Source organism: Wyeomyia smithii, chromosome 1 (genome assembly GCF_029784165.1).
Source record: "Wyeomyia smithii strain HCP4-BCI-WySm-NY-G18 chromosome 1, ASM2978416v1, whole genome shotgun sequence".
Classification (NCBI taxonomy): domain Eukaryota; kingdom Metazoa; phylum Arthropoda; class Insecta; order Diptera; family Culicidae; genus Wyeomyia; species Wyeomyia smithii.
Window position 1 is genome coordinate 51,744,444 of NC_073694.1, and position 24,293 is coordinate 51,768,736.

Below are 24,293 nucleotides of genomic sequence, written 5' to 3' on the forward strand. Positions count from 1 at the left end.
GGCCGAGCTACCTACAACATGGCTCTCAAAACAGTTGCGAAACAAAATGATATTCTGGTTAGAATCTCTTTGAAACAAAAACCAGACAATACAAAGAATGTTACTATGTCAGTAGGATTTTTGTACTTGGCTTGATCATGAAGCTTTTTTGTGATAACTGAATGAAATTTGCAATTGCAATAATCACCTTTTTCAAGGTTATTACAAATATTTGGAAGACGCCAGTGAATGATTTTTATCAAATAGCAACTGTGATCATAACCCGCTACAGATACGCAGCTTTAATCAAAAATTCATTACACTTCAATTAAGATGTTAGAACGTCTTTATAAAAACAATACCGTCAACCGCCAGTCAACGTTAGCACGAACAGAATTCTGTTGTCTACAGGGCGAATGAAAAAAAAAGCGAAGCATGGGTCTACAATAAACATTGCGAACAAAAAGCACGCTAATCGCCACCAGTGATGAAAACGAAACGAATAGGATGCAATCGTCAGTTAATCTCGATCTGTACACAACATTAAGTGTTACAGACCGCGACTAAATCTAAATCCTCTCAACCCATAATGAAATGATGATATTGTGCATAGGTTTCTGGGAGAAAACAGATACACTAAGGTCGCTTTTTACGCGGTTTATTTTACGCGGCTTTTTTACGCGGATTCCGGAATTTACGCGGTTTTTTACGCGGATTCCGGAATTTACGTGTTTTTTTACGCGGATTCTGGAATTTACGCGGTTTTTTTTTGCGCGGTTTCTCTTCACTCGGAATGCAGAATTAAGGCTGTTTTTTACGCGGATTCCGGAATTTCCGCGGATTCCAGAATTTACGCGGTTTTTTTTAAGGCCCGTATCCCCCGCGTAGAAAGCGACTTTAGTGTACATGATTAGACTACATCAGCTCTGAGAAGCGATACGCTCGTTGCGTTTGTCTCTACATACACCGCACACTGTTTCCACAGTTGCAAAAACGTGATCGAAATTATTTTGATTATTTTGATTTGACATTGATTTTAGAGCCGTGACGTCTTCAGCAAAGTAGTTCCATTAATTATTCTCCATGTTAAAGAAGTTGCAATTCCATAATTAATCCACTCAACAGTGAGAAACAAATTTTACTTCCCATTTTGGAATATAAAAACTTTCTTTGTTCAGTAAAGTTGTAGCAAATTAAAAAAAAAAACAACTTTGTGGAAGACAGCATACTTCTATCTATCTATTTAAATGGACTTTTGTGGAGTTTTCTAGAGATTATTACTAAAAATGTTTTATTGCTATTAAACTTTTTATAGTGATTTTCTACAATTTTTGAATGTTCTTCAAAATTGTTTGCTACAACGAAGCAAACAATATCTCCAAAGAAATTTTATTTTTATCTCACATATATTTTTGGTTGTTGGCGATTTTTACTAGAATAATGCGCTAATTTACACTAAATACTCTTAACTCAAAAAATAATGATTTTGGAGTCATAGTGTCTTCAGTAAAGTTGTTTTATTAATTATTCTTCATATTGTAGAACAGCGATTCTCAACCTGGGGTACGCGTACCCCTGGGGGTACTCGAAAGCCTTCAGGGGGTACGCGAAAGGAAAATCAGTAATGGCGGACAAAGCAATTTTTTCCTAAAATACTTTATTTGTTTCTCAATCCTGCTCTTAAAACATGACTGTAGCAATCAAACAAACCATAGTTCAATTTGAAACCTAAACAAGACTACCACAACATGATCTACCACTACTAGGGTGGTTTACCGGTAAAACAAAAAACGGTAAAACCGATATTTTTTTCAATACCGAAATACCGGTATTGGAGAGGCGAAAAAACCGGTATTTTCGGTATTTTTCTTAAAATTGAAAAAAAAAGCTTGTCACAATTTTCATTAATTATTGTAGGGCTAATGAATGCTACCAACTTAGGTAGGTGTTAAAAATCATATGACGGTATGTATAATAAATACATTTACACAAAAGCAACATTGAACATAAATTTATTTACTAAGTAAAACAGCTTATCTCTATACACACTCATACTTACAGGGGCAACTAGTGAGTTTCGAACCTACTAGTCAACTACAAATTCTGAAAATCATAGTTTGAGGTAGCAATCACAATCATGGTCGCGAAAAAACGCAAGTCATTATTCGTTTTGTGCTGTTTCAAGGTAAAACTAACAAAATAAGGTAAAAATATAAATTTGGATTAGGAATTTATTTTTTGTTTGGCAGCTCCGTGTGCATTGGACATGTTGAACCTAGTTATGGACAAGTTGCTCCTGATACAAAGTGTTTACAGGATGAAATAATCAATCAATGAAGAATTTCATCCTAAAAATAACTGTCCCTTGAAAAATTACATTTAAATAGCTAAAGCATGGTCAAAGCTTCGTCGCCCATGCTGCAGTGGACTTTATTAACCATATTTCTAGCTGAGAAAAATGTTTTCTCAGGTTCAACTGAATTTGGACGAACTGTTCAAACAGACAGATCCGAATAGAGAAGTATTTACCTTCGGTTCCTTTGGATTCTTGTCTGATCATCATTTTATTTTCTTCTTCATTCATTTACTCTTCTCAACAGTTTCAGTTTTTCTAAGAATTTTGAAGTTATTCACTAACTTAAAACTATGTTTGGCGATGTGAAAGAAAATTGAAATAAAAATCTGCATGTTTTTTTTTTTGTGTTCCTATGAGTTTCGAAATTATGTTCTTCGTAATCATATCACACGATTTATTCATTGAAATTTTCCAAACACTGTTAAATGTATCTGGATCGTATACCACAAGAGATCAAAACAATGGTCGCAGTGCACATAGGAGTATTTCAGTCAAAAAGCTGGCCAAAATACGAAAAAAATAATTTAAATGTTCCTCGTGCTATTGATCCTTTTTGCATTCTCTGATACTTACTACATTGTATGCAGCCCATCTTCAAATTTTCTGAATTGTTTACAAACGACAGTAACCATCATAACCTTGGTATTAGTTAGAGCCCATGAATAAGTCACAAAATGTTCTACGAAAAATATAAACTTCTACTCATGTTACTATAACTTTAAAGTGATTCTTGAGCGTCAATGGAGTCGCTTTAGTTCAAATAAAATCGACAGTTTCGAAATATGACAAAATTGGTATAGCTTAACCCTTAAATCCGCAAGACGTTAAAAAATCATCTAAAAACATAAAATCTTTGTTTAACAGGTTAACTGCTCTAAAACTAACCAATATGCAAAAAAAAATTGAAAGATTTACTTTTTAATGTGCAAAAAATATTACCATGTTGTTTTCAAACAACACTGTGACTTTATCGCAGAATAAAGTCGAAACAATTACTTTTGTTAACAGTAACTTCAAAATTTACTTTTTGTTAGTATAATTACTGATAATTCAGACATTTCCACTAACCACTAACCTCATTTTAAAATTTATTTACAAAGACAGTCAGTACCAGTCGGGAATCTCGCCATGTTTTTTTTTCGTTTACGAGATTTTTACAGCAAAAATATAAACAAAACATTCAAATACAGTACTTCCAGCTATTGAGTTTTCTTCGTTAGGGTCAAGAGAGCTGGTCTAATGAATTATATTTCTTAAAAATACTAAAATACGTATATGTTAAAACGTTTTTAGTAGTGTTGTTTTAAAGCAACATTGCGCATTAAAGGGTTAATCATGAAATTGTAAAGTTGGTCGGAAGCTTCACATTCATGTCGGCCAAGGAAAGGATTGATTGCAGTGATCGAAGCAAGGGACGCAAAACGCAAATGCTAAGAGAAAATGTACCATTGGATGAGTTGAGTTACGCAGTTAACATGACTCAATGATCTACTGGAAGCACTGTGGTTTCCAAAATATTCTTATCCTTTTGAAGCGAGTGATTTAAAAAACGCCATAAAAGTATCAGAAACAGTTATTGGCAAAAAAGTATTCACCAGAACAAGCTCTTACTATATGTGTACTTTTTTCGAATTTCAGAGTGATGGTGATCTAACTTGACGAAAACTTGTTAATAATAAGTTTTTATGTCTAAATATAAAGTTTAATAGAGATAAAACCACTTTAAAACACATTAGAAACGTAAATGATAAACAATGTAAATGATAAACATTTCAAAAAGTCCTATCTGCCTTCATCGTTTTTCCGAAACGTCTTTTCATTTTGGAAATGTTTAGCTTAAGTAACTCTGCCAAGCGTGTTTTTTGTTCAGATGCTAGAGTAATCCCTCCGCTATCAACTTGTGCAAATAACGTGTCAAAAAAGATGTTTAATAAGTAGCGGTGATTGAATGAAAGTGACCGATCAAAAAATCGATCAAAGCAGATAGACCTTTTGAAATGTTTCTCTAGATTTGCTATCTGAAAACTCATTAAAAAATTTTGGCCAAGTTTTTGTTCTACGTACTCCTATGTGCAATGGTATAAATCTTACAAAAAAATCTGGATCGTAATAAAGCATAGGTACTCATAAATGCAAAACCATAGTAATGCAGTGACACGTCCATAGATGCAACCTGAGACGCTGAGCAAAAAATAAATTCAAAATCAAAATTACAGTCGAATCCCTTTATAGCGACATCGCAAGGGACTGTCGTTATAGCAAAATGTCGCAATAATACGAAGAATGTTTGCATATGTAGAACAGAAGGTACGGTTGAGAATGTCGTTATAGATTCAGTAATGTCGTTATAGAGAGATTCGACTGTACTATTGTCGCAATAAAGAATGACAAGTATTAGTTTTGGTATGCCATTACAGAGGAAGGTCGTGATAGCGAAATGTCGCAATAAAACGAAGAATTTTAGTATAAAACAGAAGGGACTGTAGAGAATGTCGCCATAGCGAGATTTGTCACTATAAAAGGTGTCATTATAGAGGGATTCGACTGTAATGTAAATTTTTTAGTTTTATTTTAAATAGTACAGTGAGAATAACTTGCGTTTTTTGCGGACATGATTGTCATCACTTCCCCAAACTATGATTTTCAGACTTTTGTAGTTGAACAAGTAGGTTAAAAGAACACGAGTCGCCCCTGGTTTGCATAAATCCGAAAAAATGAAAATAGCGGTTTTTTACCGGTTTTACCGGTTTTTATTTTTATGAATACCGAAATACCGGTTTTTCGAAAAGTCGGTAATACCGACCACCCTAACCACTACTCTCTCCCTCTCTGCGAAAATATTCCAAGCCAGGGGGTACAATCGATATGAAGAATATCGCCAAGGTGTACGCGAACAAAAAAAGGTTGAGAACCGCTGCACTAGAGGATTAAGGTAATGTAAATAGCCGGATTGAGAGCCAGTAAGCTTATTTCGAATCGTCGCACGTCTCCGAAGGGCCCAGAATTACGCCCGCACTGACCAGTTGGTTTGGGAAACCATGTTAAAGAATAGTTTGCCAGAACTCGTTGCGTTAAACTGAATCGTACGCTGCATTGAACTTGTTATCAAATTAATGAAAATTTACTTCATAGTACCTTCTCGTGTCGTGTAAGATTGATGGTGTGTCTATTAACCCTCTGGTGCTCAAGTTAATTTCTAGACGGGCTTCGGTAAAATAACTATTAATCATTATAAACACTTTTTAAGTTTTAATTGAAGCTTTTTAGCGGTTTGACTGAAGCCCGCCAAAAGGGCGGCATTGGGCACTAGAGGGTTAATGCTGGGACGTAGTTACTCTTTCTGTCTTACCAACGCATTCGTGTCCCCAATTGGGCATTCCTGTATGGCTTATCCAGGAGCTCATAGGATGCATCCTTCACACAATCGAATTGGTCATCTGTCTCAAATTATTGTTTTCTTTCGTTCTTAAGTTCGATTCGAATTTAGTTCTATTCTGTTCGTAGTAGGCTATTTGTGGCACACAACCTTACTATACTGCGTTTCCCTATCTCGCGATAAGGCAGTCGTCTTGTTCATTCCGAAAAAACATACCATATACAGGAGAATTCGTTAAAATTTGTATTTATTTCAATGGCCAATGAAAGATTAAATTAACTCTTTCATTGGTCACTTTTCAATTAATTGTCCTGGATGAAAATACAGTTTATGCAATAAAAACAAAACAACAAGTAATAGTCGAAATTGAACCTAATGTGCACCACCAATATCAAGCCGGAAACAGTTTTCTAAACGGCCCTGGCATTGATTTGTATTAACTAGAAATGTTCTAAATTATTAAAAAAAAAAACAAGGATAAACCTTGCAATAAAAATTCGGAACAACGAAGTGCGAGCCGTGATGTGAGGTAAAACATTGCTGAAGCAACGCCAAAGTTGTATAACGAGTTTGCTTTTTAGTGATAAAATTAATGTCGATCGATAATTTTATTGACCCCTCCCCTTAAAAAACACGGCTTCTCGAATTTTGCTGCTGTTGCCACGTTATCCTACCAAACTTGTTGTCCAAATTGGGCTGCACAAATCAATTCAGCCTCCGCATCCATAATCACAGCAGTTGCGTACGCACGGGGAGCGCAGCACCAAAGGCTACGCGCATGGGTTAATCGTTTCTCCAATTCATATCATTTCCCGTCTAATTCCCGACGTGTGTTTGTTTTAATCGACCGATTTTGGGCAGTTCGATCATTGCACTTCCAGTTACACTCCAAATTTTGGGTGGAAAAATGTGAGCCTTTAAATTGTTGTGAAGAGGTTAAAAAGAGGCAAACAAAGTTTAGAAAAAACTTGGGTGGTAACATTCGGCTACCGAAACTCGAAAAATCGAGGTGTGAGATGTAGTATCATATCGATCTAGCATTCCTTTAATGATATTGTTTGGAAAAACGAAACTTCGTAGCAGGTTTGGAATAATTTGGCATGCCCCGAAACGATTTGCTCCTCTCGGCTCACAAAGCCATTGAGGGTGTAGTAGGATGTAGTGGTGGTGGGAGGAAGGCTGAAGAACATCATTACACGGGCAAGCCGTCGATAATTATCGCCCAAGTTGGTTCCCATTCTCGGCAGGTGGGCGCGCTTGCTTAACGGCTAGATCGGTGCCGGATCGTTTCCTCCAAAGCTGGAAGACGGAAATCGAATGGGGCGCAATTTGTCGAATGGCGTCGATTGCGGATGTCAATAAACTTTCAAAAACCAACCGAAGAAACTAAGAAGAACCCAGTGATATCGAGTATAACTCAACTGTCACTCAGCGGGTTAAGAATTTCGATGGAATCCGGTCGTGCAAGAATCCGCGGCATACAAAACAAAAACTTTCCACTGTCGCTCTGTCTTCTGTCTGCTCGCTTACAGTTGAACCTCGCTAATGAAGCAACACAGCAAAAGACAGCAATCCGAATTCATCCGTTCTAAACCAGAATCCACCACCTGACAGTCTTCAAACCAACGCCATCCGTCTGTGTTTGATCCGATCATAAAGAATCGATGGGAACAGGTTGTGGTGGAATATTCTCCTATTTTGTGACCTATTCTCATTCAAAGTTTTACTACCAGACCACGGTCGAGAGGTAACCGGAGACGCAAGCAAATCTGCCATTCATATGTGGGGCGTCCGTGCGCTGCGGCTAGCCGTGGGAAATCGCGTCTCGTGAATTCATATTCCGTTGTCGTTAATTATAAGGTCTTCAGAGACGGCAACCGCTGCCACCACCAGAGTTGCCAATGTTCCAGTTTAAACTGGATTCTTCCAGTTTATTTTGAGTGATCCAGTCAAACAGTTTAATCCCAGAATCTTCCAGTTTTTTGTTTATTTCCCAGTTTTATCCAGATTTTTTTATGTACTCAATCTCCGATTGGTTTTCGGAAATATTTTTAGAACGTAAATGTTGTATAGTGTTAAATCATTGTAACAATTCTTATCTACGTTTCCAGCCGATTCTATTTTCTCGCACGAAACACGGCCAAAATATAAACTACATGGCATGTAAAAGAAAAGTAAGATAAGCTTCATTCAGAAACTGACAAATAGATTTTACCAGATCGTGGAAAATTCAATTCCAGTGATAGCTTAATAGCTTAATATGTTAGGGTAGGGCAGGTTTTTGCATAAGATTGCGGCGGAAAAGCTGCCGAAGAAAACCACTGACGAAGACGTTCGATACCCTATTTAAAAATAAGAACAATCGATCTCAAACATGTCATATACAGGCGCCATTCTTCAAAATAATTTCTGTTGCGTTTAAAATATGTTCGAATAATTAGATACCAAATAATAGCGAAGTCAAAGATAATTGGAACTTAAACTTCACAGATGTAACCTTTAAAAATGTTGCATCAGTACTCTTGTTAAAAGTTAAAGTAAAGTTCATTTTCTTAATTTTGAGATAAATTGATTAGGCAATTTTTAATTTTCTAGGAGATAACAATAAAATTAAAAGAAACAGAACAGTTCTGATTGAAATGAGTGATTTTTTGCTATATTTAAAACTAACATTGGATTGTAACCATCACGCTCTAAGCTCTATTGCATTTTTTATGCTATTCATTAAATTTTTTTGAAATCCAGTTTTTTCTTTAGCATTCTTACAGTTTAAATACAAATTTTATTGGCAACTCTGGCCACCACTGACTGTTGCTACCTCCAGTTCGAGTTCCATTTTGGGTTGGCAGAAAAAGAACAAATCTGCGCGCAGTAGGGTAGTGGACCGTATTTTTTCCACGATTCCGCAATGTTGTGGATAGTCGAATCAGTTGATCCAGAACAAAGCCAAAGCAGATATTCCTCCCGGGACAACAGCAGCGTCTTGAATCGAGATTGGAATTCCCAGTTGATGCTTCACAGTCATCCATTTCTTCTGCGAAAAATTCGCAACTATGTATTTTTCGTCGGAAGAATCTTCCTCGCTTTTATTATTTATTTATTTCTTCGTTGCTCTTTCGAAACCGGCTAACCTACTGGTCTGCGACGGAACTGGTTTCATCGCGTCTTCGGTCGCCTTTCAGGTTCAGTTATCTAATGCGCGATGGAAGCAAACAAAAAGGGGAGGAAAACAACATCACAGGTTAGTAATCCGGATTTTATTCGATCGCCGCTGGCTTGTTTACAATTAAACTAGGTGAAAGGCGGTGATCCCGTCAGATCTTCCTACTTAGACGAAATTCATAGCGCACTGATGGTACAAACATATCCTTCTTTCGGAATCGGTGACGGTATTCCATCTTCTTTTCTTCCAACCAGTAGTTTTCCACATCCACACAATCTTCGGCGTTGTACCGCCCCCCCCCCCCCCCCCCCTCTCGAGCGCTGTTGAGAACATTCAAGGCCAACAGATTTGAAGAGTTCATTCATTCATGGCCCAACGGCGGCGACGGCGCTACTGCTCGCCGCTCGGTACGCGAGTTCTCTATCTATCTCTCTCTCTCCCCCTCTACGGTTGAGAAAACACACCTTCGGCGGGCGGGAGGAATGGCAGGGCCTCATCAAAATTGATTACCATTCAAATCTATTGGTTCCAGTTTTTACCCACTCCAATTAATGGGTGTCTTTTAGCGAATTGCTCGTTCTATCGAGGGTGCTCGCTATTATCTAGTGTATGAGTCATTCGGCGTGATTTGTATCTTAAAGCATATCATGTCATGAAGTTAAGTGCGAAAAATAGATACAAAAATTAAAATTTGTTAACACTTTCGACAACGTTGTAATGTTTTTTAGTTTTGTTATATTTTGCATTCATATTGGAATTTTGTTCCTTTTTATGAAGCTTGTACAATTTTGGATGACTTTTATGTTTTAAAATATTTCCTTTTTTTATATGTTTTGAACATTTTTTTGTTGTTTTGGGTCAGTTGCTTCAAATTTTTCGCCTTTTTCTGCGATTTTTTGCCATTTTCTGTACTTTGACGTCAATTGACATTTGTTTCTGTAACTTTGCAATCGGTAGAGCTAACTCTTTCGAGTTCCCGAAATTAAGAAATTTGCAGAACTGAAAAACTGCAACTGTTTTTTTTTTTATAATATCACTGCTAGACAGTGGGATCTAGAAATACACACAGATACACATTTGGAAATTCTCACATAGGCACAGTGGTCCAGGATAACAATCTAGCGGAACGAAACTAATAACTCCGGATCGTGTTGGTTTTTTTGGGGTAGTGTTTTCGACAATGTTATTGAGAATAATCAAGCAATATTTTCATATAAAAATGATAGCACTAAACTTGTACTAAACTAATACTAATTTTTTTTCTTCATTTTATTTATTTAATGGGATGGTTTTTTTTTTCAAGTTACAGTGTATGAGATATTGATTTTTTTTTGACAAAATGGAAACTTATTTATTTTCATTTATTTTTTTTCTAAGTGTACTAACGCACTTATAAGTTTTTAATTATATGAATAAAAAACAGTTTATTAACATCATAATCAAATGTCATTTCAATTGAAAGAACAAAAACAAAATAGCACGTTTTCTTCTAATTTTGTAGGATTTTAAAAAATTACTCACAGAGTGAAAGCTCTTTTTGTCTACTTACACCTAGTTTAATGTTCTTTCAGCCTTGTGAATTTCTGGTTGCGCTTTTATGCGCTAATCAAGATATGACATTTAGAAAACAGTCAATTTTCTTTTTTCTTTAATATTTCAAAAACATAGATAGAGATTTATAATAAAAAACTCATAGAGTTTGTAAGTACACATAAAAAAATGAAGTAAAAGTTTTTTGTCCATTTTGTCAAAAAAAAAACATCTACTCATCTACAATGGCTTCTTGAATAGTTGTTACTTTGGAAGATTTTCATATTATTGGTTAATAAAAACCTAAATTAATCCACCTAGCGGTGAGACCCAGCCTTTCTCATTCGAACTTATTATTTGTTAAAATAGATTTACTCCAACACTTGAAAAATACACCTTGATAATTACTGCTGGATTTGTTATTCATTCTAAACAACAAATTTTTAGTAGCCAACAGCACGACTATACCGAACATTTAAAATATAACATATGAACATAAATTAACACATATACATGCAAATAACATTAAATTCTTTCAACTATATGATGCGATTTTGTTTTTGATCGTGGTATAATCGATTTGTACTCATATACTGCTTATAAATATTTAGATTATTTATGTCAACGTTAGTCAATAGATTTCAAATAATTTATAATTAAATGTTGTTCCTTATACATTAATTTGAATGATCTTATCAGTGAAAGTTGAATTCTTTAACGCAATTGATATTACTGATCGTTTCTGAGGGGCATCCAATGAATGGCCAGATACCATTCAATATGGGTTCTTGAAAACTGGATTATACCCAGTGGCAGGAATACGAATACAAACCCAAGTTTTAATCCAGATGACCACTCCTGGTTGCCTGATAATCATAAAATCATGAAATCCATCATAAAATTGCCGAACTGCCTAATCTGGGTATTTCTATGGCGCAGATGGCGACAGTTTCCGATGAACAGCCTAAAGTGACAAATATCATCCAATACGATTTGGGGAAGCAGTATGGTACCCTGAGGCCAGAAATCACCTTCAGACGCCATTTTAAATGTCTAGACAGTAGCTTCCGGTTTCCAGGAACCAGTCTAAAAGGGACAAACATTACCCAATGATGTGAGTTTTCCAGTACCCGGGATGATGCTTAGAGGCCAGCAATCAACTTCATACTTCATTTTGAAATCCGAATTTGCGACTTCCGGTTTATGGAAAACATTCTTCAATTGCGTAATATAATCCAATAAATTTATATCAACTCTTTGGATTCTAGAATATTGATGTTGAATTTAAAGGAATAATTGGAGCATAGTATTTGAAGTTTGACGTAATATTTGCACTGAATAAATAGTTTTTCTATCATAATGACTCCTAATTTCGAACTTTGATCAAAGCAGTAAGTTTTGAACAGCCCTTGGGGTTTGATTCTTTTTAAGTTTGAAGAACGGCCTGTTCGTTTGACAGCTGTTTTCTTTAAATAAAATTACATAAGTTGTGTAATCTTTAAAAGAAGATATTTTCAATATTTTTACAATTTATCGCATAATGGATAAAATAAAAGTCCGATTACACTGGTCAACACAAGTGTTGCCCCGAAGGTCAAACTAAGAAAAAAAGAAAAATTATAGCTTTTCCTGTAAATTTTATTCTTTCTATGGCAACTATTATAAGCTTTAGAGCAGCATTTTTCTCGACCAGTGTTATAATCAAATTAAATGGGTACCAATAAAGCAACTAAACCTTCAATTTAAAACTAATATTGTTGGAATCAGTCATGCCATCTTTGGTAAAACGAGTTAATTTAAAAAGTTTTCTAAACACGTTTCTTTTTATAACCTTCGAACTACATGACAATCATCATATCGTTATTTAGGGGTTTTGAAGACAACCCGTTTATTTGATACCTACACTACCCGTCATGCGTTTGGAATCGCTTTACTGAGTATTGCAACACTCAGTTTGAATATTGCAACACCCCGAAAAGTTTAGCATCACTTGATATGGGCAGATTAATGTAACTCTATCTAATGATTCTGGAAACCTAGAGAGTTGTGGTCTTCAGCAAAGTTGAAGGAGAATATAGTTCGGAATTCAACCACAACGCAGCGCTAGTGTGCATGAAATTTTGAGTGTTTCGAACGCTATCCAGCTCATTAATCCCACCATTTAGAGAGTTGCGATTTTCAGCAAAGTTACTCAAGAGGTCAAAGGCTTGTAATTGGGAGACAATATAGTGCGGAATTCAACCGCACCGCAGCGCTAGTGTCCATATAATTTCGAGCGCTTCGAACTTAGTTTAGCTCAATAATCACATCTTTTACACTTATGTGTACACGTGTATGACGAAGTGAAACCAATTTAAATGTTGACAATTTGATCACCACACACAATACGTAAGCTTGTGTGTGTTTATTCTAAAGAAGTGCTTTCATATGACATAACATATAGCATGCGACTATGTTGGGATGTTGACGGTTTGACACCAACATTAACAACCCGTTCTACAATGGGAAAAATTGACCATATCGCGACTAAATTGATTACCTCGGCTGCGAACAGTTGCAGTAGACATGCCTCTAATCCGATGATGAAGGATTTGAACACCACAGAGGGCATTTCGTATTACTTTCCGCTGCAAGCTGATGACCGAACACGCAACGCCATCGGCTCATATGGAAGCCGAGTGATTGTGACTGCAGTACATGGCGCGTTCGAGAAGGCGCGTGTACGCCTCATCCAACAAGCAGACACCCAAAATGCATACACGAAGTCAAAAACATTCGCCCTGGTGGCTGCCGAAGTTGTCGATGTCGTAATTCAATTAGGACACTGGGTGTTTTTGATTAGTGTTGACACTGAATTGTAATGAAAATAGCCTCAATGGAATAGTTTGGAACACACATGCGGCGTTATACGTTATACGGCGTTGAATACGAAGAACTTGTACCCTAGCGCCGCATAGTGGGGTAATTCAGTACTAGATTGTCTACCATGTAGAAGCCTTAAGCAACCTGAACAAGTTTGCTGAATATCGCAACTTTCTAGCAGGTCGGAATCGTGAGATAAGTTAAGTTCAAAATACGACAAATTGTGTGCCAACTAGCGCCACATAGCGGTAGAATTTTACACTGAATTGGCCACCATACAATAGCCTTTGACCTTCGGAACAAGTTTGCTGAAAACCGCAACTTTCTAGATTGTCAAAAACACGAGATATCCGCCTATTCCAGGTGATGCTAAACTTTTCGGGAGGCGTTGCAATATTCAAACTGGGTGTTGCAATACTCAGTAAAGCGATTCCAAACTTATGACGAGTAGTGTATTTTGTTCAAATCGGTTGTGTAGTTTCTGAGATAAAGGAGTTTCATAACTTTTACCTTTTGATACATAATTCAATAGGGTCTTATCAGGCAACTAGACCTTCCTATTGCAACTTATTTTGTGAAAATCGGTCCATCCATCTCTGAGAAAAGTGGGTGAGTTCAGACAGTCTTAGAAACATATTTCTTGTCATAGCCTGATTTCCAATAATTATACATTACGGACAAAGTTAAAGTCCAATAACAATGAAATTCAATAGGGTCTTATGGGGCTACAAGACCTTCCATATGACACTAATTTTGCTAAAATCGGTCCAGCCATCTCTGAGAAAAGTGAGTGAGTTTAAACAGTGAGTGAGTTTAAACAGTGTTTGAAACACGTTTCTTCGCATAACTTTTGAACTACATGTTCAATCATTATAAAATTATTTTACAAATGGTTCAAAAAACAAGCCCGTTCTTTTGCTACCAATTTTGTTCAAATCGGTTTTGTAGTTTCTGAGATAATGAAGTTTTGAGATTTTCACATTTTGATCCATAACTTCGAAACTAAAAATCCGATTGCAATAAAATTCAATAGGGTCTTATGGGGCAACTAGACCTTTCATTTACAATTAGTTTCATGAAAATCGGTCCAGCCATCTCTGAGAAAATCGAGTGAGATTGGGAGACCGTTACATACATACACACACACATACACACACACACACACACACACACATACAGAAAATGCTCAGCTCGTCGAACTAAATCGATTGATATACGAGATTCGACCCTTTGGAGCACTTTTATACCTTTGGTTTTTTCAGTGATTGCTTTACCTTTCTAGGAGAAAGGCAAAACTTTGTGAAAGAAACCATTCTTCTAAATTGAAAAGATGAAAAAAATAGTACTAGTTTAGTACACTTTTAGTACAAATATTTTCATACAAAAATACTCCTTGATTATTCTCATGAACATTGCCGAAAACACTTTCTTAAAAAACCAACACGATCCGGAGTTATCCGAGGGTGTTCCGGAGGATAATCCGGAGTTATTAATTTTGTTCCGCTAGAATGCATTCCTGGACCACTGTAATATGTGATAATTTTTGCATCTTTGACAATTTCTGTAGTGTTTTTACTGCTTCTGTCATTTAAGGTAATTCTGTTTTTTCTTGTGGTTATAATTATTGGTATTTCCTCATTTTCTCTTTTGTGCTATTTTGTCTTTTTGGCCACTCCACTCATTTTCATCACGTTCCGACTGGGAGTGCGGAGTTTACATGGTAAGTCAGGGGTCAACGGCATTTTTCACAGATGGCTCAAAATTTGGTTCATTTGGTTTCAACTGATGCGGGAATCTTAGGTCCTGTCCTGGAGTTCAGATATCAGGCAAAGGGTAATTGGCCAACAGTATTCCAGGCTGTCTCATTAAGAAGTAGGTTTAAATCCCTACGAATGATAAGTCCTAATTGCGAAAGCGAACGAATCCCAACAATAAAAATTACAGGTTTTTTAACAGTGTTGATACACCAGTTGTGATTGACCACACAAACTTTTTATTCACTAATAATTAATAAACAACAGATGGCAGCCAACTATATTAGAGGATGTTACCAACCAAAAAGGGTCACTCTCCGAGTAAGTGTCATCTCAAAAACATTGGTCGAGTTCAGTAAGATATTTGTCGCTTTTGTAGCATGGAAAGTAAAACCTCGGAAAATTTGCTATGCAACTTTTGTGCATTGTAAATGAGCAGAATCAAATTTCCCAACAACGGTTGCTTACAGCCTAGTGAAATTTGGTCTGCTAGTCCGGGAAAGGTAATTGGCTTCACAAAGCACATTCTACTTGACCGGGAGCGGCCCATCACTCGATCAATAGTAGAGGACGGGTGATGCTATGAGATCCTATATGGAGATATACTACAAAAGTTATAATTAATAAACCCACTACTCTAATTTCACAAAAAATAAGTTAACTTATTAAAAAAAATTCAATTCCAACATTTTTCAAAATATTTGTATTCTAATGCTTTTGAAAGATTTGGACAGACATTCCTGAATAAAAATCTTGTGATAATGAACTTCCCTCGTCCATGTTTCCAAATTATTTTGAATTTGAGTTTAAAAAGTTAGAAAATTAAAAATAAATATTTTTATCAATAAAAAAAAGTTGAATTCTCCTTGAAGTTTTTTTTTTTTTCATTGAAACTTGACATTATTTTAAACTTTTTCTGAAAAGTTTACGATCAAAAACAGGAAAGTTCGACATGTTATGCTAACCATGCTAAATTCATGACACTTTATTTTGAAGCATGTAACGTCTGAAATAGGGCTATAGCTTGACATTACAGCATTAATAAAATTTCCTCCAGTCGCACAGCGGCAATATGCAACATGCAACAGTTGTACTCATGGTATCTGCTTCCATCCGACACGAGAACAATTTGATTGTCTTTCCTCCCCAACCGCAACATGATACGATACATAGGGCAAAACTTCAACTATCAATTAAGACATTAGTGTTTAGGAACTGCTGAGTAAAAGTAACATTGCATGCACTCAAAATAGCACATGCCTTATACGATTCTACACTATACCATCCTGTTCTCAGCTATAGAAGCGAGCTGGTGATTGGTTGAATACTGCGAAACTAAACCAAACTGATTGATTTTATATCAGTTCAACCAATTATATACTACAAGTTAGGGACAAACTTCACCTTTCGATGAAGAGATTGGCGTTGAAAATTCATTCTGTTTTAGTTACATATTTTCATCACACTTTTCATAACATGACACCCTACTAAAGTAAAACGACAAAATAAAAGTTTAAAACAACCAACTGTTGTTTTTTATAATTTTTATAAATTGAAAATTAGTGTTTATTTAGAATTAATTTTGATCAAAAGAGTTTCTTTCACGGTGTATTCTTTGTAAAGTGCAATTGGTTCCCTACAACTTATTCTCAGATAGTTTTTTTCTGTTCAAGCAAAGGTTTCTGAGTTACAATGCCTCGAATGAAACCTATGCCGAAATGTTTACGCCCTTTTGGGAAATGACTCTTGAGTCTGAAAAATTTATTCACCTGCGAAAAATACTCACTTGCTAAGTCAAATATGTGTGCACTATGCATAGTTCCATCTAAATCGAAAACTGTCGAGAGCCTCTCTTTTCAATCATGTCAATAATGTTTATGATGTTTATAATGTCAATAATGCGAAAATTATTTTTAAAAAAATAAGTTTAAAATGTCAAACGCTTTACTTAGGACAGTATGAAAATTTATTTATCTTCAGTCAATGAATTACCGGATGTTCGGCAGTAATTTGTATCAGTTCTTCCATGAATCGGTATTCAAGCAACCATTTTAAAAAGATTAGAATAAAGACACTGTGAGTTTAGTTGCCGAATTTTACATGAATGGTAGAGTAATTTCACCTGGCCCAGAATCTTTCAGAAAAGTTCAATTTTTATTGGTTACTGCAAAAAAAAATTCAAATTGAATAATGTTCATGTAAATTTTTATCTTTGATTTTCAACTTCAACTTCAAATTAAAACCTCAGAAACCTTTACAAAATTTCGAACGAGATTCTACTGGTTTACGCCCAAATTCGAAATTATCTTAAAAATATAATTATTTGAATTACATCGGCCTCTATGACTTTTTCTAGTCCCTTTTTTGTTGCCCCTTGCTACATCGCACCTCAAAGCTACTAGTGCAGGGTCATGATTGACCCAGTTTCCTTTACGCACATTTGTTTTCCCATTCTTCGATCGAGGTTATAATCATTCAGTTAGACTGGTTGGATCTTTAAAGCAGCACAGAACCGATGTTGCGTGTGCGTGCGGCGCGTTCTAGCCGAGCTTTGCTCCATCCTTTTTCTAGGCAAAAGAAGGCACGCACCAACAGCGGGCGGGATGGCGATGCGGTGCGACGGAGTGAAGCGATTGTTGAGAATACGCGGAACATGCCAACTGGACCAAAAACATGCCTCTAGCATCGTAGAGCAGAAGAAGGGAAGTAACAAGACAAGCCCCTAGGAAGAGGAAGAATAGCTTCTTCAGCTTCCATTAGGGCTAGTTCCTCCTGCGTGTGTGTCTATTCATGTGGGTTTTAATGCAGACCACAGAAGTATCCATCAATCATAATCATCATTGTCCTCATCGACGGTGCTTCAGCGGGAACCCTGCTGCAGGGTAATGAGGGGCGAAGACAAGGATGGTTACCGAAAGATTCTTGCTTATGTAAATAGTAGTCAAAGGAATGCATGAGAATAGAAGTTACGTAGCGCCACTTGGAACCGTTTCCAACATCGGTACAAAATGGCGCGAACTTTTGTTTCAAACGAAAACCAATTGGTGACCATAAGGAAATGATACCAATCGATGTCCTTCAGCTGGAACTTGTTTAGATAAGGTGCAGCAGCTGTATATCAATTTTTGTGTCATAAAGATCTAGATTAATGCTTTTACGACGTCTGCTACAAGCGGCCTCCCATAGGCAGTGCTCTCTAACTCACAGCTGGCTAAGCTGCTTGCGAAAAAAAAGGACAACGTTTGTCGTTCGGTCACTGAGCGCCTGTCATTCGCCGTGGGTTCACCTGCTTCATGAATGAATGTTGCGATTCCGGCACACCGGCTCCCCAAAATCCCATGGTAATAACTCATAACAAACCGGATGAGAACGACTTCCTATAAGAACTCTCACGGAATTTAAATTCAAAATTTCCAACTGGGAAAGCTTCTTGAATCTTCTGGAATCGTTTTACACCTCCTAGTGCCTTCTACTGCCGGCACCTGCTTGCTTGCTCGCTTGCCGGTATGTATGTACGTGCCTTTTCCGAAGCTCCGGTCCACCGGTGTATTGTTCCTACGAGGGAATTCTGTGTGCTTCGCAATCGACGCGCAAATCGCCGCTTCATCGCAAAGCCATGCGCGCCCGAGTGTCAATAAACCCGCGCGCGAAACCGGGCGGGCAAACGACTCGAGTCAAGGTTATTAAAATTTTAAAATATTCTTACACGTTTCTGCGTTCCTTTTTATCGCGAGGTAGATTCGCGGCACTGTGTGTATAGGTTAGGCAACGTGTTCCGCGTGCGATCAACCGCCAAAAAATGTATACGACTTACGATCAGCTTCAAATTTGAATCGGCACCGGCGACGACGGTGGTTGTATTGTGTGTTTCCACTCATGTTTCACCGGCTCTCTCCCCTTCTCTCACCGAACCTGAGTCTGTATTCTAACAGGAATGATCCAGAACGAGGAAGTGTAAATAGGAATAGTTATGAGCTTTTGGGCGTTCTAAAGTGATCGCGCTTAGTGGGCATGATGGCGGGTTTCGTGTGCAAATTACGATCGCTGTTCGTGTTTACGTTGCAAGCATTTACTCCACCAGCAGATCAAGCTGCCGATTAGAAAGGAGATTTTTGATGAGATAAGATCAACATGCAGTTGGCTATCGAATAACAGGGAGAGTAGAAACAATGTTTTGACGGTTGCGCTGAAAATGGGCCACCTACAAAGAAGGCGAGTCAAAACAAAAGCTCGAAACGGTTCTGGCGCTTCTAGTTCGGTGTCGGAAGGTAACAAAAACTATGTCAGAGATTTTTGATCGTTTATCTTGGATGTCAAATTTGATTTTTTTTTTTTTTTTTCACTGGAAATGACGTGTTCCCATTCTTATGATTGGCACGCCAAAACCTTGAAAAATATAAGAATTTACATTTCATCGATTGGCTTGATTTTTTTTTTGTCAATTTGGTATGGAAATCAGCGCAGATCTCCGAAATGGCAAATAGTGAATTCTGAAGCTAATTGAGTTATATATAGCTAACCAGGAAGTGTAAAAGTATATTTAGAAATGATATTTTAAAATCATTTTAATTAGGCAGCAACCATAAATCACGTAACGCTCATAGGGGGGAAGGTGGGTATTCTTGAGCGTTACGATTTGTTACATAGGGCAGGGGAGGTAAGTTCAGTGTTACGTAACGAAAAATCTCTGAGAAGACTCTTCAAAAACTAGCATTTTTATAAGGCAAATTCTTCTACAGCATTACGGGGTAGGCGTTGGCGTTACGTTTCGTTTCATATGGGGAGTGGTGGTCCAAAAATTGGATTTTAGCGTTACGTAATTTATGGATGTCGCCTTATCCAGAACAACTTTCTTATTTTTAATGACTATAATTTGCATTATAGCTATTCAAGCTATTTTTATTTCTATTTCAAGCAGTAAATGTGGAATTGACGACTGAAAAATGTACTATTTGGGGAAATAGTTAATTAGAAATTTACGAAAAATATAGTCCAGCAGGTGGAACTCGAACCCACAGCATCTTATCTCCGGTCAGATGCGTTTCCGATTACACTACCGCAAGACGTATAACTCAGTCGTGGGTTCGAGTCCTAGTGCCATGCAAACGAGTCATCTCTCAAACTTACAAATAACAAACTTCATAACAATTTGATATGTGGTTCAAAAGTTTTGGAAAAAAAAGAAATTCAAAGACTATTCAAAACTATACCTGCTTTGATCAATATATACGGCCTCATCATGATTTAAATGTGGTATCGTACGGTCCCGGTATCACTCGTGATTAAATTGATCGAAATTAAGAGTCGTTTCTTTTATTTCGCTATTTCTTAAGCAATAATATTACGTCAAATGTCATATTTTATACTTCAATTACAACATTAATATTTTAGAACCCAGAGAGTAAATATACCTTTATTGGGTTTAAACATTCATCTATTTTTACAAATAATAAGTTTGAGAAAGGCTGAGTCTGACCGCTAGGTGGATTAATTTAGGTTTTAGTTCGAATGATACTGGGTCATTAGTGATTCTTATCATAAGTGATTCCTATGTAAAATCGTCTGCTAAACAAATTGGCGTGGTCAAAATCAAAATCGAAGGGGGGTATTTTGAGGAAATCGCAAATTAAGTTTTGAATAAAAAAATGCAATGTTGGCAACACTGCAGAAACAAAATTGATCACGTAGTTCGATTCTACATCTAAAACCCTTCAAAATGATATGTCAATATCACCTGTAGCTCTCCAGGGTCCCGAGACAAAATAAAAACAGATTCTTGCTAAATTCGCAGAAAGTGGAGGCAGTCCCATTGGCCGAGGGGTCCACCAATCGGTACAACACTTTGTACTTACAGGTTCCGGCCCAAAATACATCGACTCACAAATTTTGGTCGAAATCGGAGATGGTCGATGCATTTCCTCGGACACTGGACATGGAATGACCCTACTTTAATTTTTACAAAAGTACTAGCTGAATTTGCTAAGTTTTGATAGAGAATCAAGTCTTCCTTCCTTCATAGGCTGCACCCCCTCCCATTTCCTTTTTTCTAACATATTTCTGGAACATTAGAGATAATCAAAAGGGGCCATCCACATACCACGTGGACAGATTTTGAACGATAACCCCCCCCCCCTTCCCCATGGACAACTGCTCATATAAATTCTAAAAATTTTGTATGGACCGTGGACATTACATATACCCCCCCCCCCCCAAAGCTGTCCACGTGGTATGTGGATGGCCCCAGAGCGTATTGTAACTGGTAGGGCAGTTCCTGTAAGAGGGAGGGGCTAAATTCCGACCAAATCCGTGTTTTATATCAAACAGTATGTATTGAAAAATGTCTGTTAACTTCCCAACCCAGAGGATCTCCCAACAAAAACTTTCAAGATTTTTCTGCCTATTAAGTATTTTTTGGTAGCAGTGTTGCCATTGTTTTTATTTTCAACTTTTTTCCAACAATTAAATTTTCGATCAAATGCTACGGGTTTATCTTGCTTCCATTCCTTCTTTTTTTTCTCTTCATTGCATTTTCGTCGCTATTTTCAAATTTATTTATTTCGTCAAACTAATGTAGACTACATTCAATTACAAATAGATTATGACAATGTTTTACTGATGTGCATTATTCCTTATTTTTGTTTCATATTGTTTTACTCTACAGTAACATCAAATTGAAAATATTTGATTTCAATTTTCTCGTCATAATGCAATGAACAGATTTAAAAAGGAAATTAAAAACGTAGCAACAATTTGCCTAACTTATATTTAGTGATTTTAACATTTCCATAAGTCATGAAGCTTATTGGTCTGAATGATTTAGGATAGTCCCTATTTCAATTGCATGTTTTGAAGTAGAATACTTCTCTCAGGAAGTTCGGCTACATAGGGATGTGAAATGAAAATCTAAAACCGAAGAAAGTGAAAAATATGTCCAATTTCAAATGCTAATAAATCGGTTAGTATTCGATGGATTTTCTTCGTTCTTGCAGCAATAGATTGGAAAATCTTCTAAGATTCATCCCAAAATAAGATAATTGTAATTCTATTATTCACACTATTGTACTATTGGAAATAGTCAAGCCTTGTTAAAACGAAAAATTCGACCTCTGATTGGTAGTTATATGATTGCTTCCCAAGCACGGTCGACAGAATCATATACCTTGCAATTGAAAACATGCTATTTGGCCTATATAAGAGCCTCAGTTTCAGCCGAAGCCGCTCATAATAGTTCTAGACAGCGACAACAGCAGTCGTCCTTCCTTAGCAGCAGCACTAGCTCTGTGGTTGGTCACCACGTCTCAGGAGCAGCGCGGTTTTTCTCAGCGTGTGTCGCCAGACTGCCATTATTCCCCCTGTGTTGGGGCAGCATGAAGATTGCATTGAATTGAATTTACGACAACACAAGCAAGCGTTCTGTGTTGGATCCTAGCAATTTAAATCTGTCGCGCCCGTCTAATTTACTGAATATGAAATAGCTTCCACAGTGCATGTTGTCTGTGTATCTTAATTCCCCCATTGTTAGGGCAGCTCAAAGGCTGCGATCAGCAACCGATTTTGAACCGCAAAATGCCTTTTTGAAGACAAATAAACAAGTAATTGAAGGTTAATAATTTTCTGGTATCAACACAAGCAGACATTCTGTGCGGGATGCAATCAAATTCTGTTGCAGTTGTATAATTTTAACTTTATTGAGGTAACCCCCCACTGTAAGGGCAGCGCAAAGGCTGTGATCAGCATAAGCGATTTTGAATAACAAACTGCCCTATTAGAACACCCTCACAAAAGCAGTTAGTTCGACTATGCAGAGCTAATGTGAAGTCGATTCAATCAATCAGCATGAACAAAATTTCGTCGTCTCCCAGCTGCTAAGTTGCAACATGATGCAACACGCAGCAGCGAGCAAACAAAATCGCTTGATGTTACAAGCCGCAATACGGTTAGGGGTTAAATAAAGTATTCTACTTCAACCTTGCGGTCGTGGCTTTGCACACAACCCTCCTGTGATTTTTTGGTATAAGAAACTGCACTGACCTCCATTTTGACAGAACAGTAAAATCTTCATTAGTAACGGTATCAGGGTTGCCTCGCCTTCTTGGAGCAACGCAGAAAATACTCCGTCAACACCTGCACTTGAGCGGCTAGAAAGATCGCACAGCTTTTTCAGCACTGGTTGACGTAAAAATTTTGTCAAATATATTTCCGGCTGACACATCTTCTCATTTAGATTCAGACGGATTCACCATTCTTTGTAATGGCGAACATCATAGTTTGTTTATTGCGTGCTGTGAAATTTTCAAACTAATTTACGTGGGAAATTGTGTGTATACAGTGGAAATTGTGATTCCAAAGTGTACCTATTAAGGATCTCAATCAGGATAAGTAGAAGTGCAGTAGTAACTACTACCTGTTTTGATATAAATTTGTTATTTCTTTCCGCCACTCACTGCGGTGTGAGCTGGTTTGTTTGGTGCTGTTTTTTTTTTCTATTGTCTCTGTTGCCTGTGCAACGCCGTACGTAGCGTCCACTGTGTAAGACAGAAATGGAATGTGTAAAGTGTAAATGTATTGTCTTGATTAACGATCTCGTTTGCTGTTTTGCTGCGGAGGGAGATTTCACTCTCGCTGCGGTGGAATAAGTGGACCCTCAGTGAAATTAATCAATGCAAGCGATAATGTTCTGTTTAAATGCAACGACTGTCTATCAGTTCAGAGTTGTGACGAGCAGAATGTTTCAGTTTTGGATGTTGATGCACTAAGACAGGAGATCAAACAGATTTCAAGTTTGGTTGCAGATATCCAAAACAACGTTACTGCTCAGATAGGCAACGCGTTAAAGAGCGGGATGGAAGAAATGAGCTTAAATATAATCAGTACTCTAAAGCAAAGAGGCGATGATTTTGATAAATTTATTAGTGGAAAAATGGAAATTATGGCTAGTTCATTTTTAGAAAATAAACGTAGACAGGAGTTAGTTGAAATGGGCAATAATGTGTCGGATTCTGATAGTTTGAATCGGAATGTGGCGAAAAAGACTAAAAACGTAAATTAAATGATGATGGTAATTGCGCGAATAACGAAACAGAAGTTTTAACTTTTGCGAGTGTAGTTCGCAAAATGAATTTGGACGTTAACCACGCAGCATCTAGCTCGGAATGCTCAGTTTACAAGAAATTTTATGAGCAAAAAAAAGCAGCCTGCGTTTCGATAAATAGCAACCAAGTTCCAAGTGGAATGTGAATCAATTCGATATGATGTATTTGAATATTGCAGGGT

The 24,293-nt window shown here is 37.0% G+C and overlaps 1 protein-coding gene across 1 annotated transcript in view; it reads right to left on the reverse strand.

Moving 5' to 3' along the window:
* LOC129718155 (tRNA dimethylallyltransferase) overlaps positions 1–24,293 on the reverse strand; it is a 397,419-nt gene that overhangs the window by 333,935 nt on the left and 39,191 nt on the right. The window lies entirely within an intron of this gene.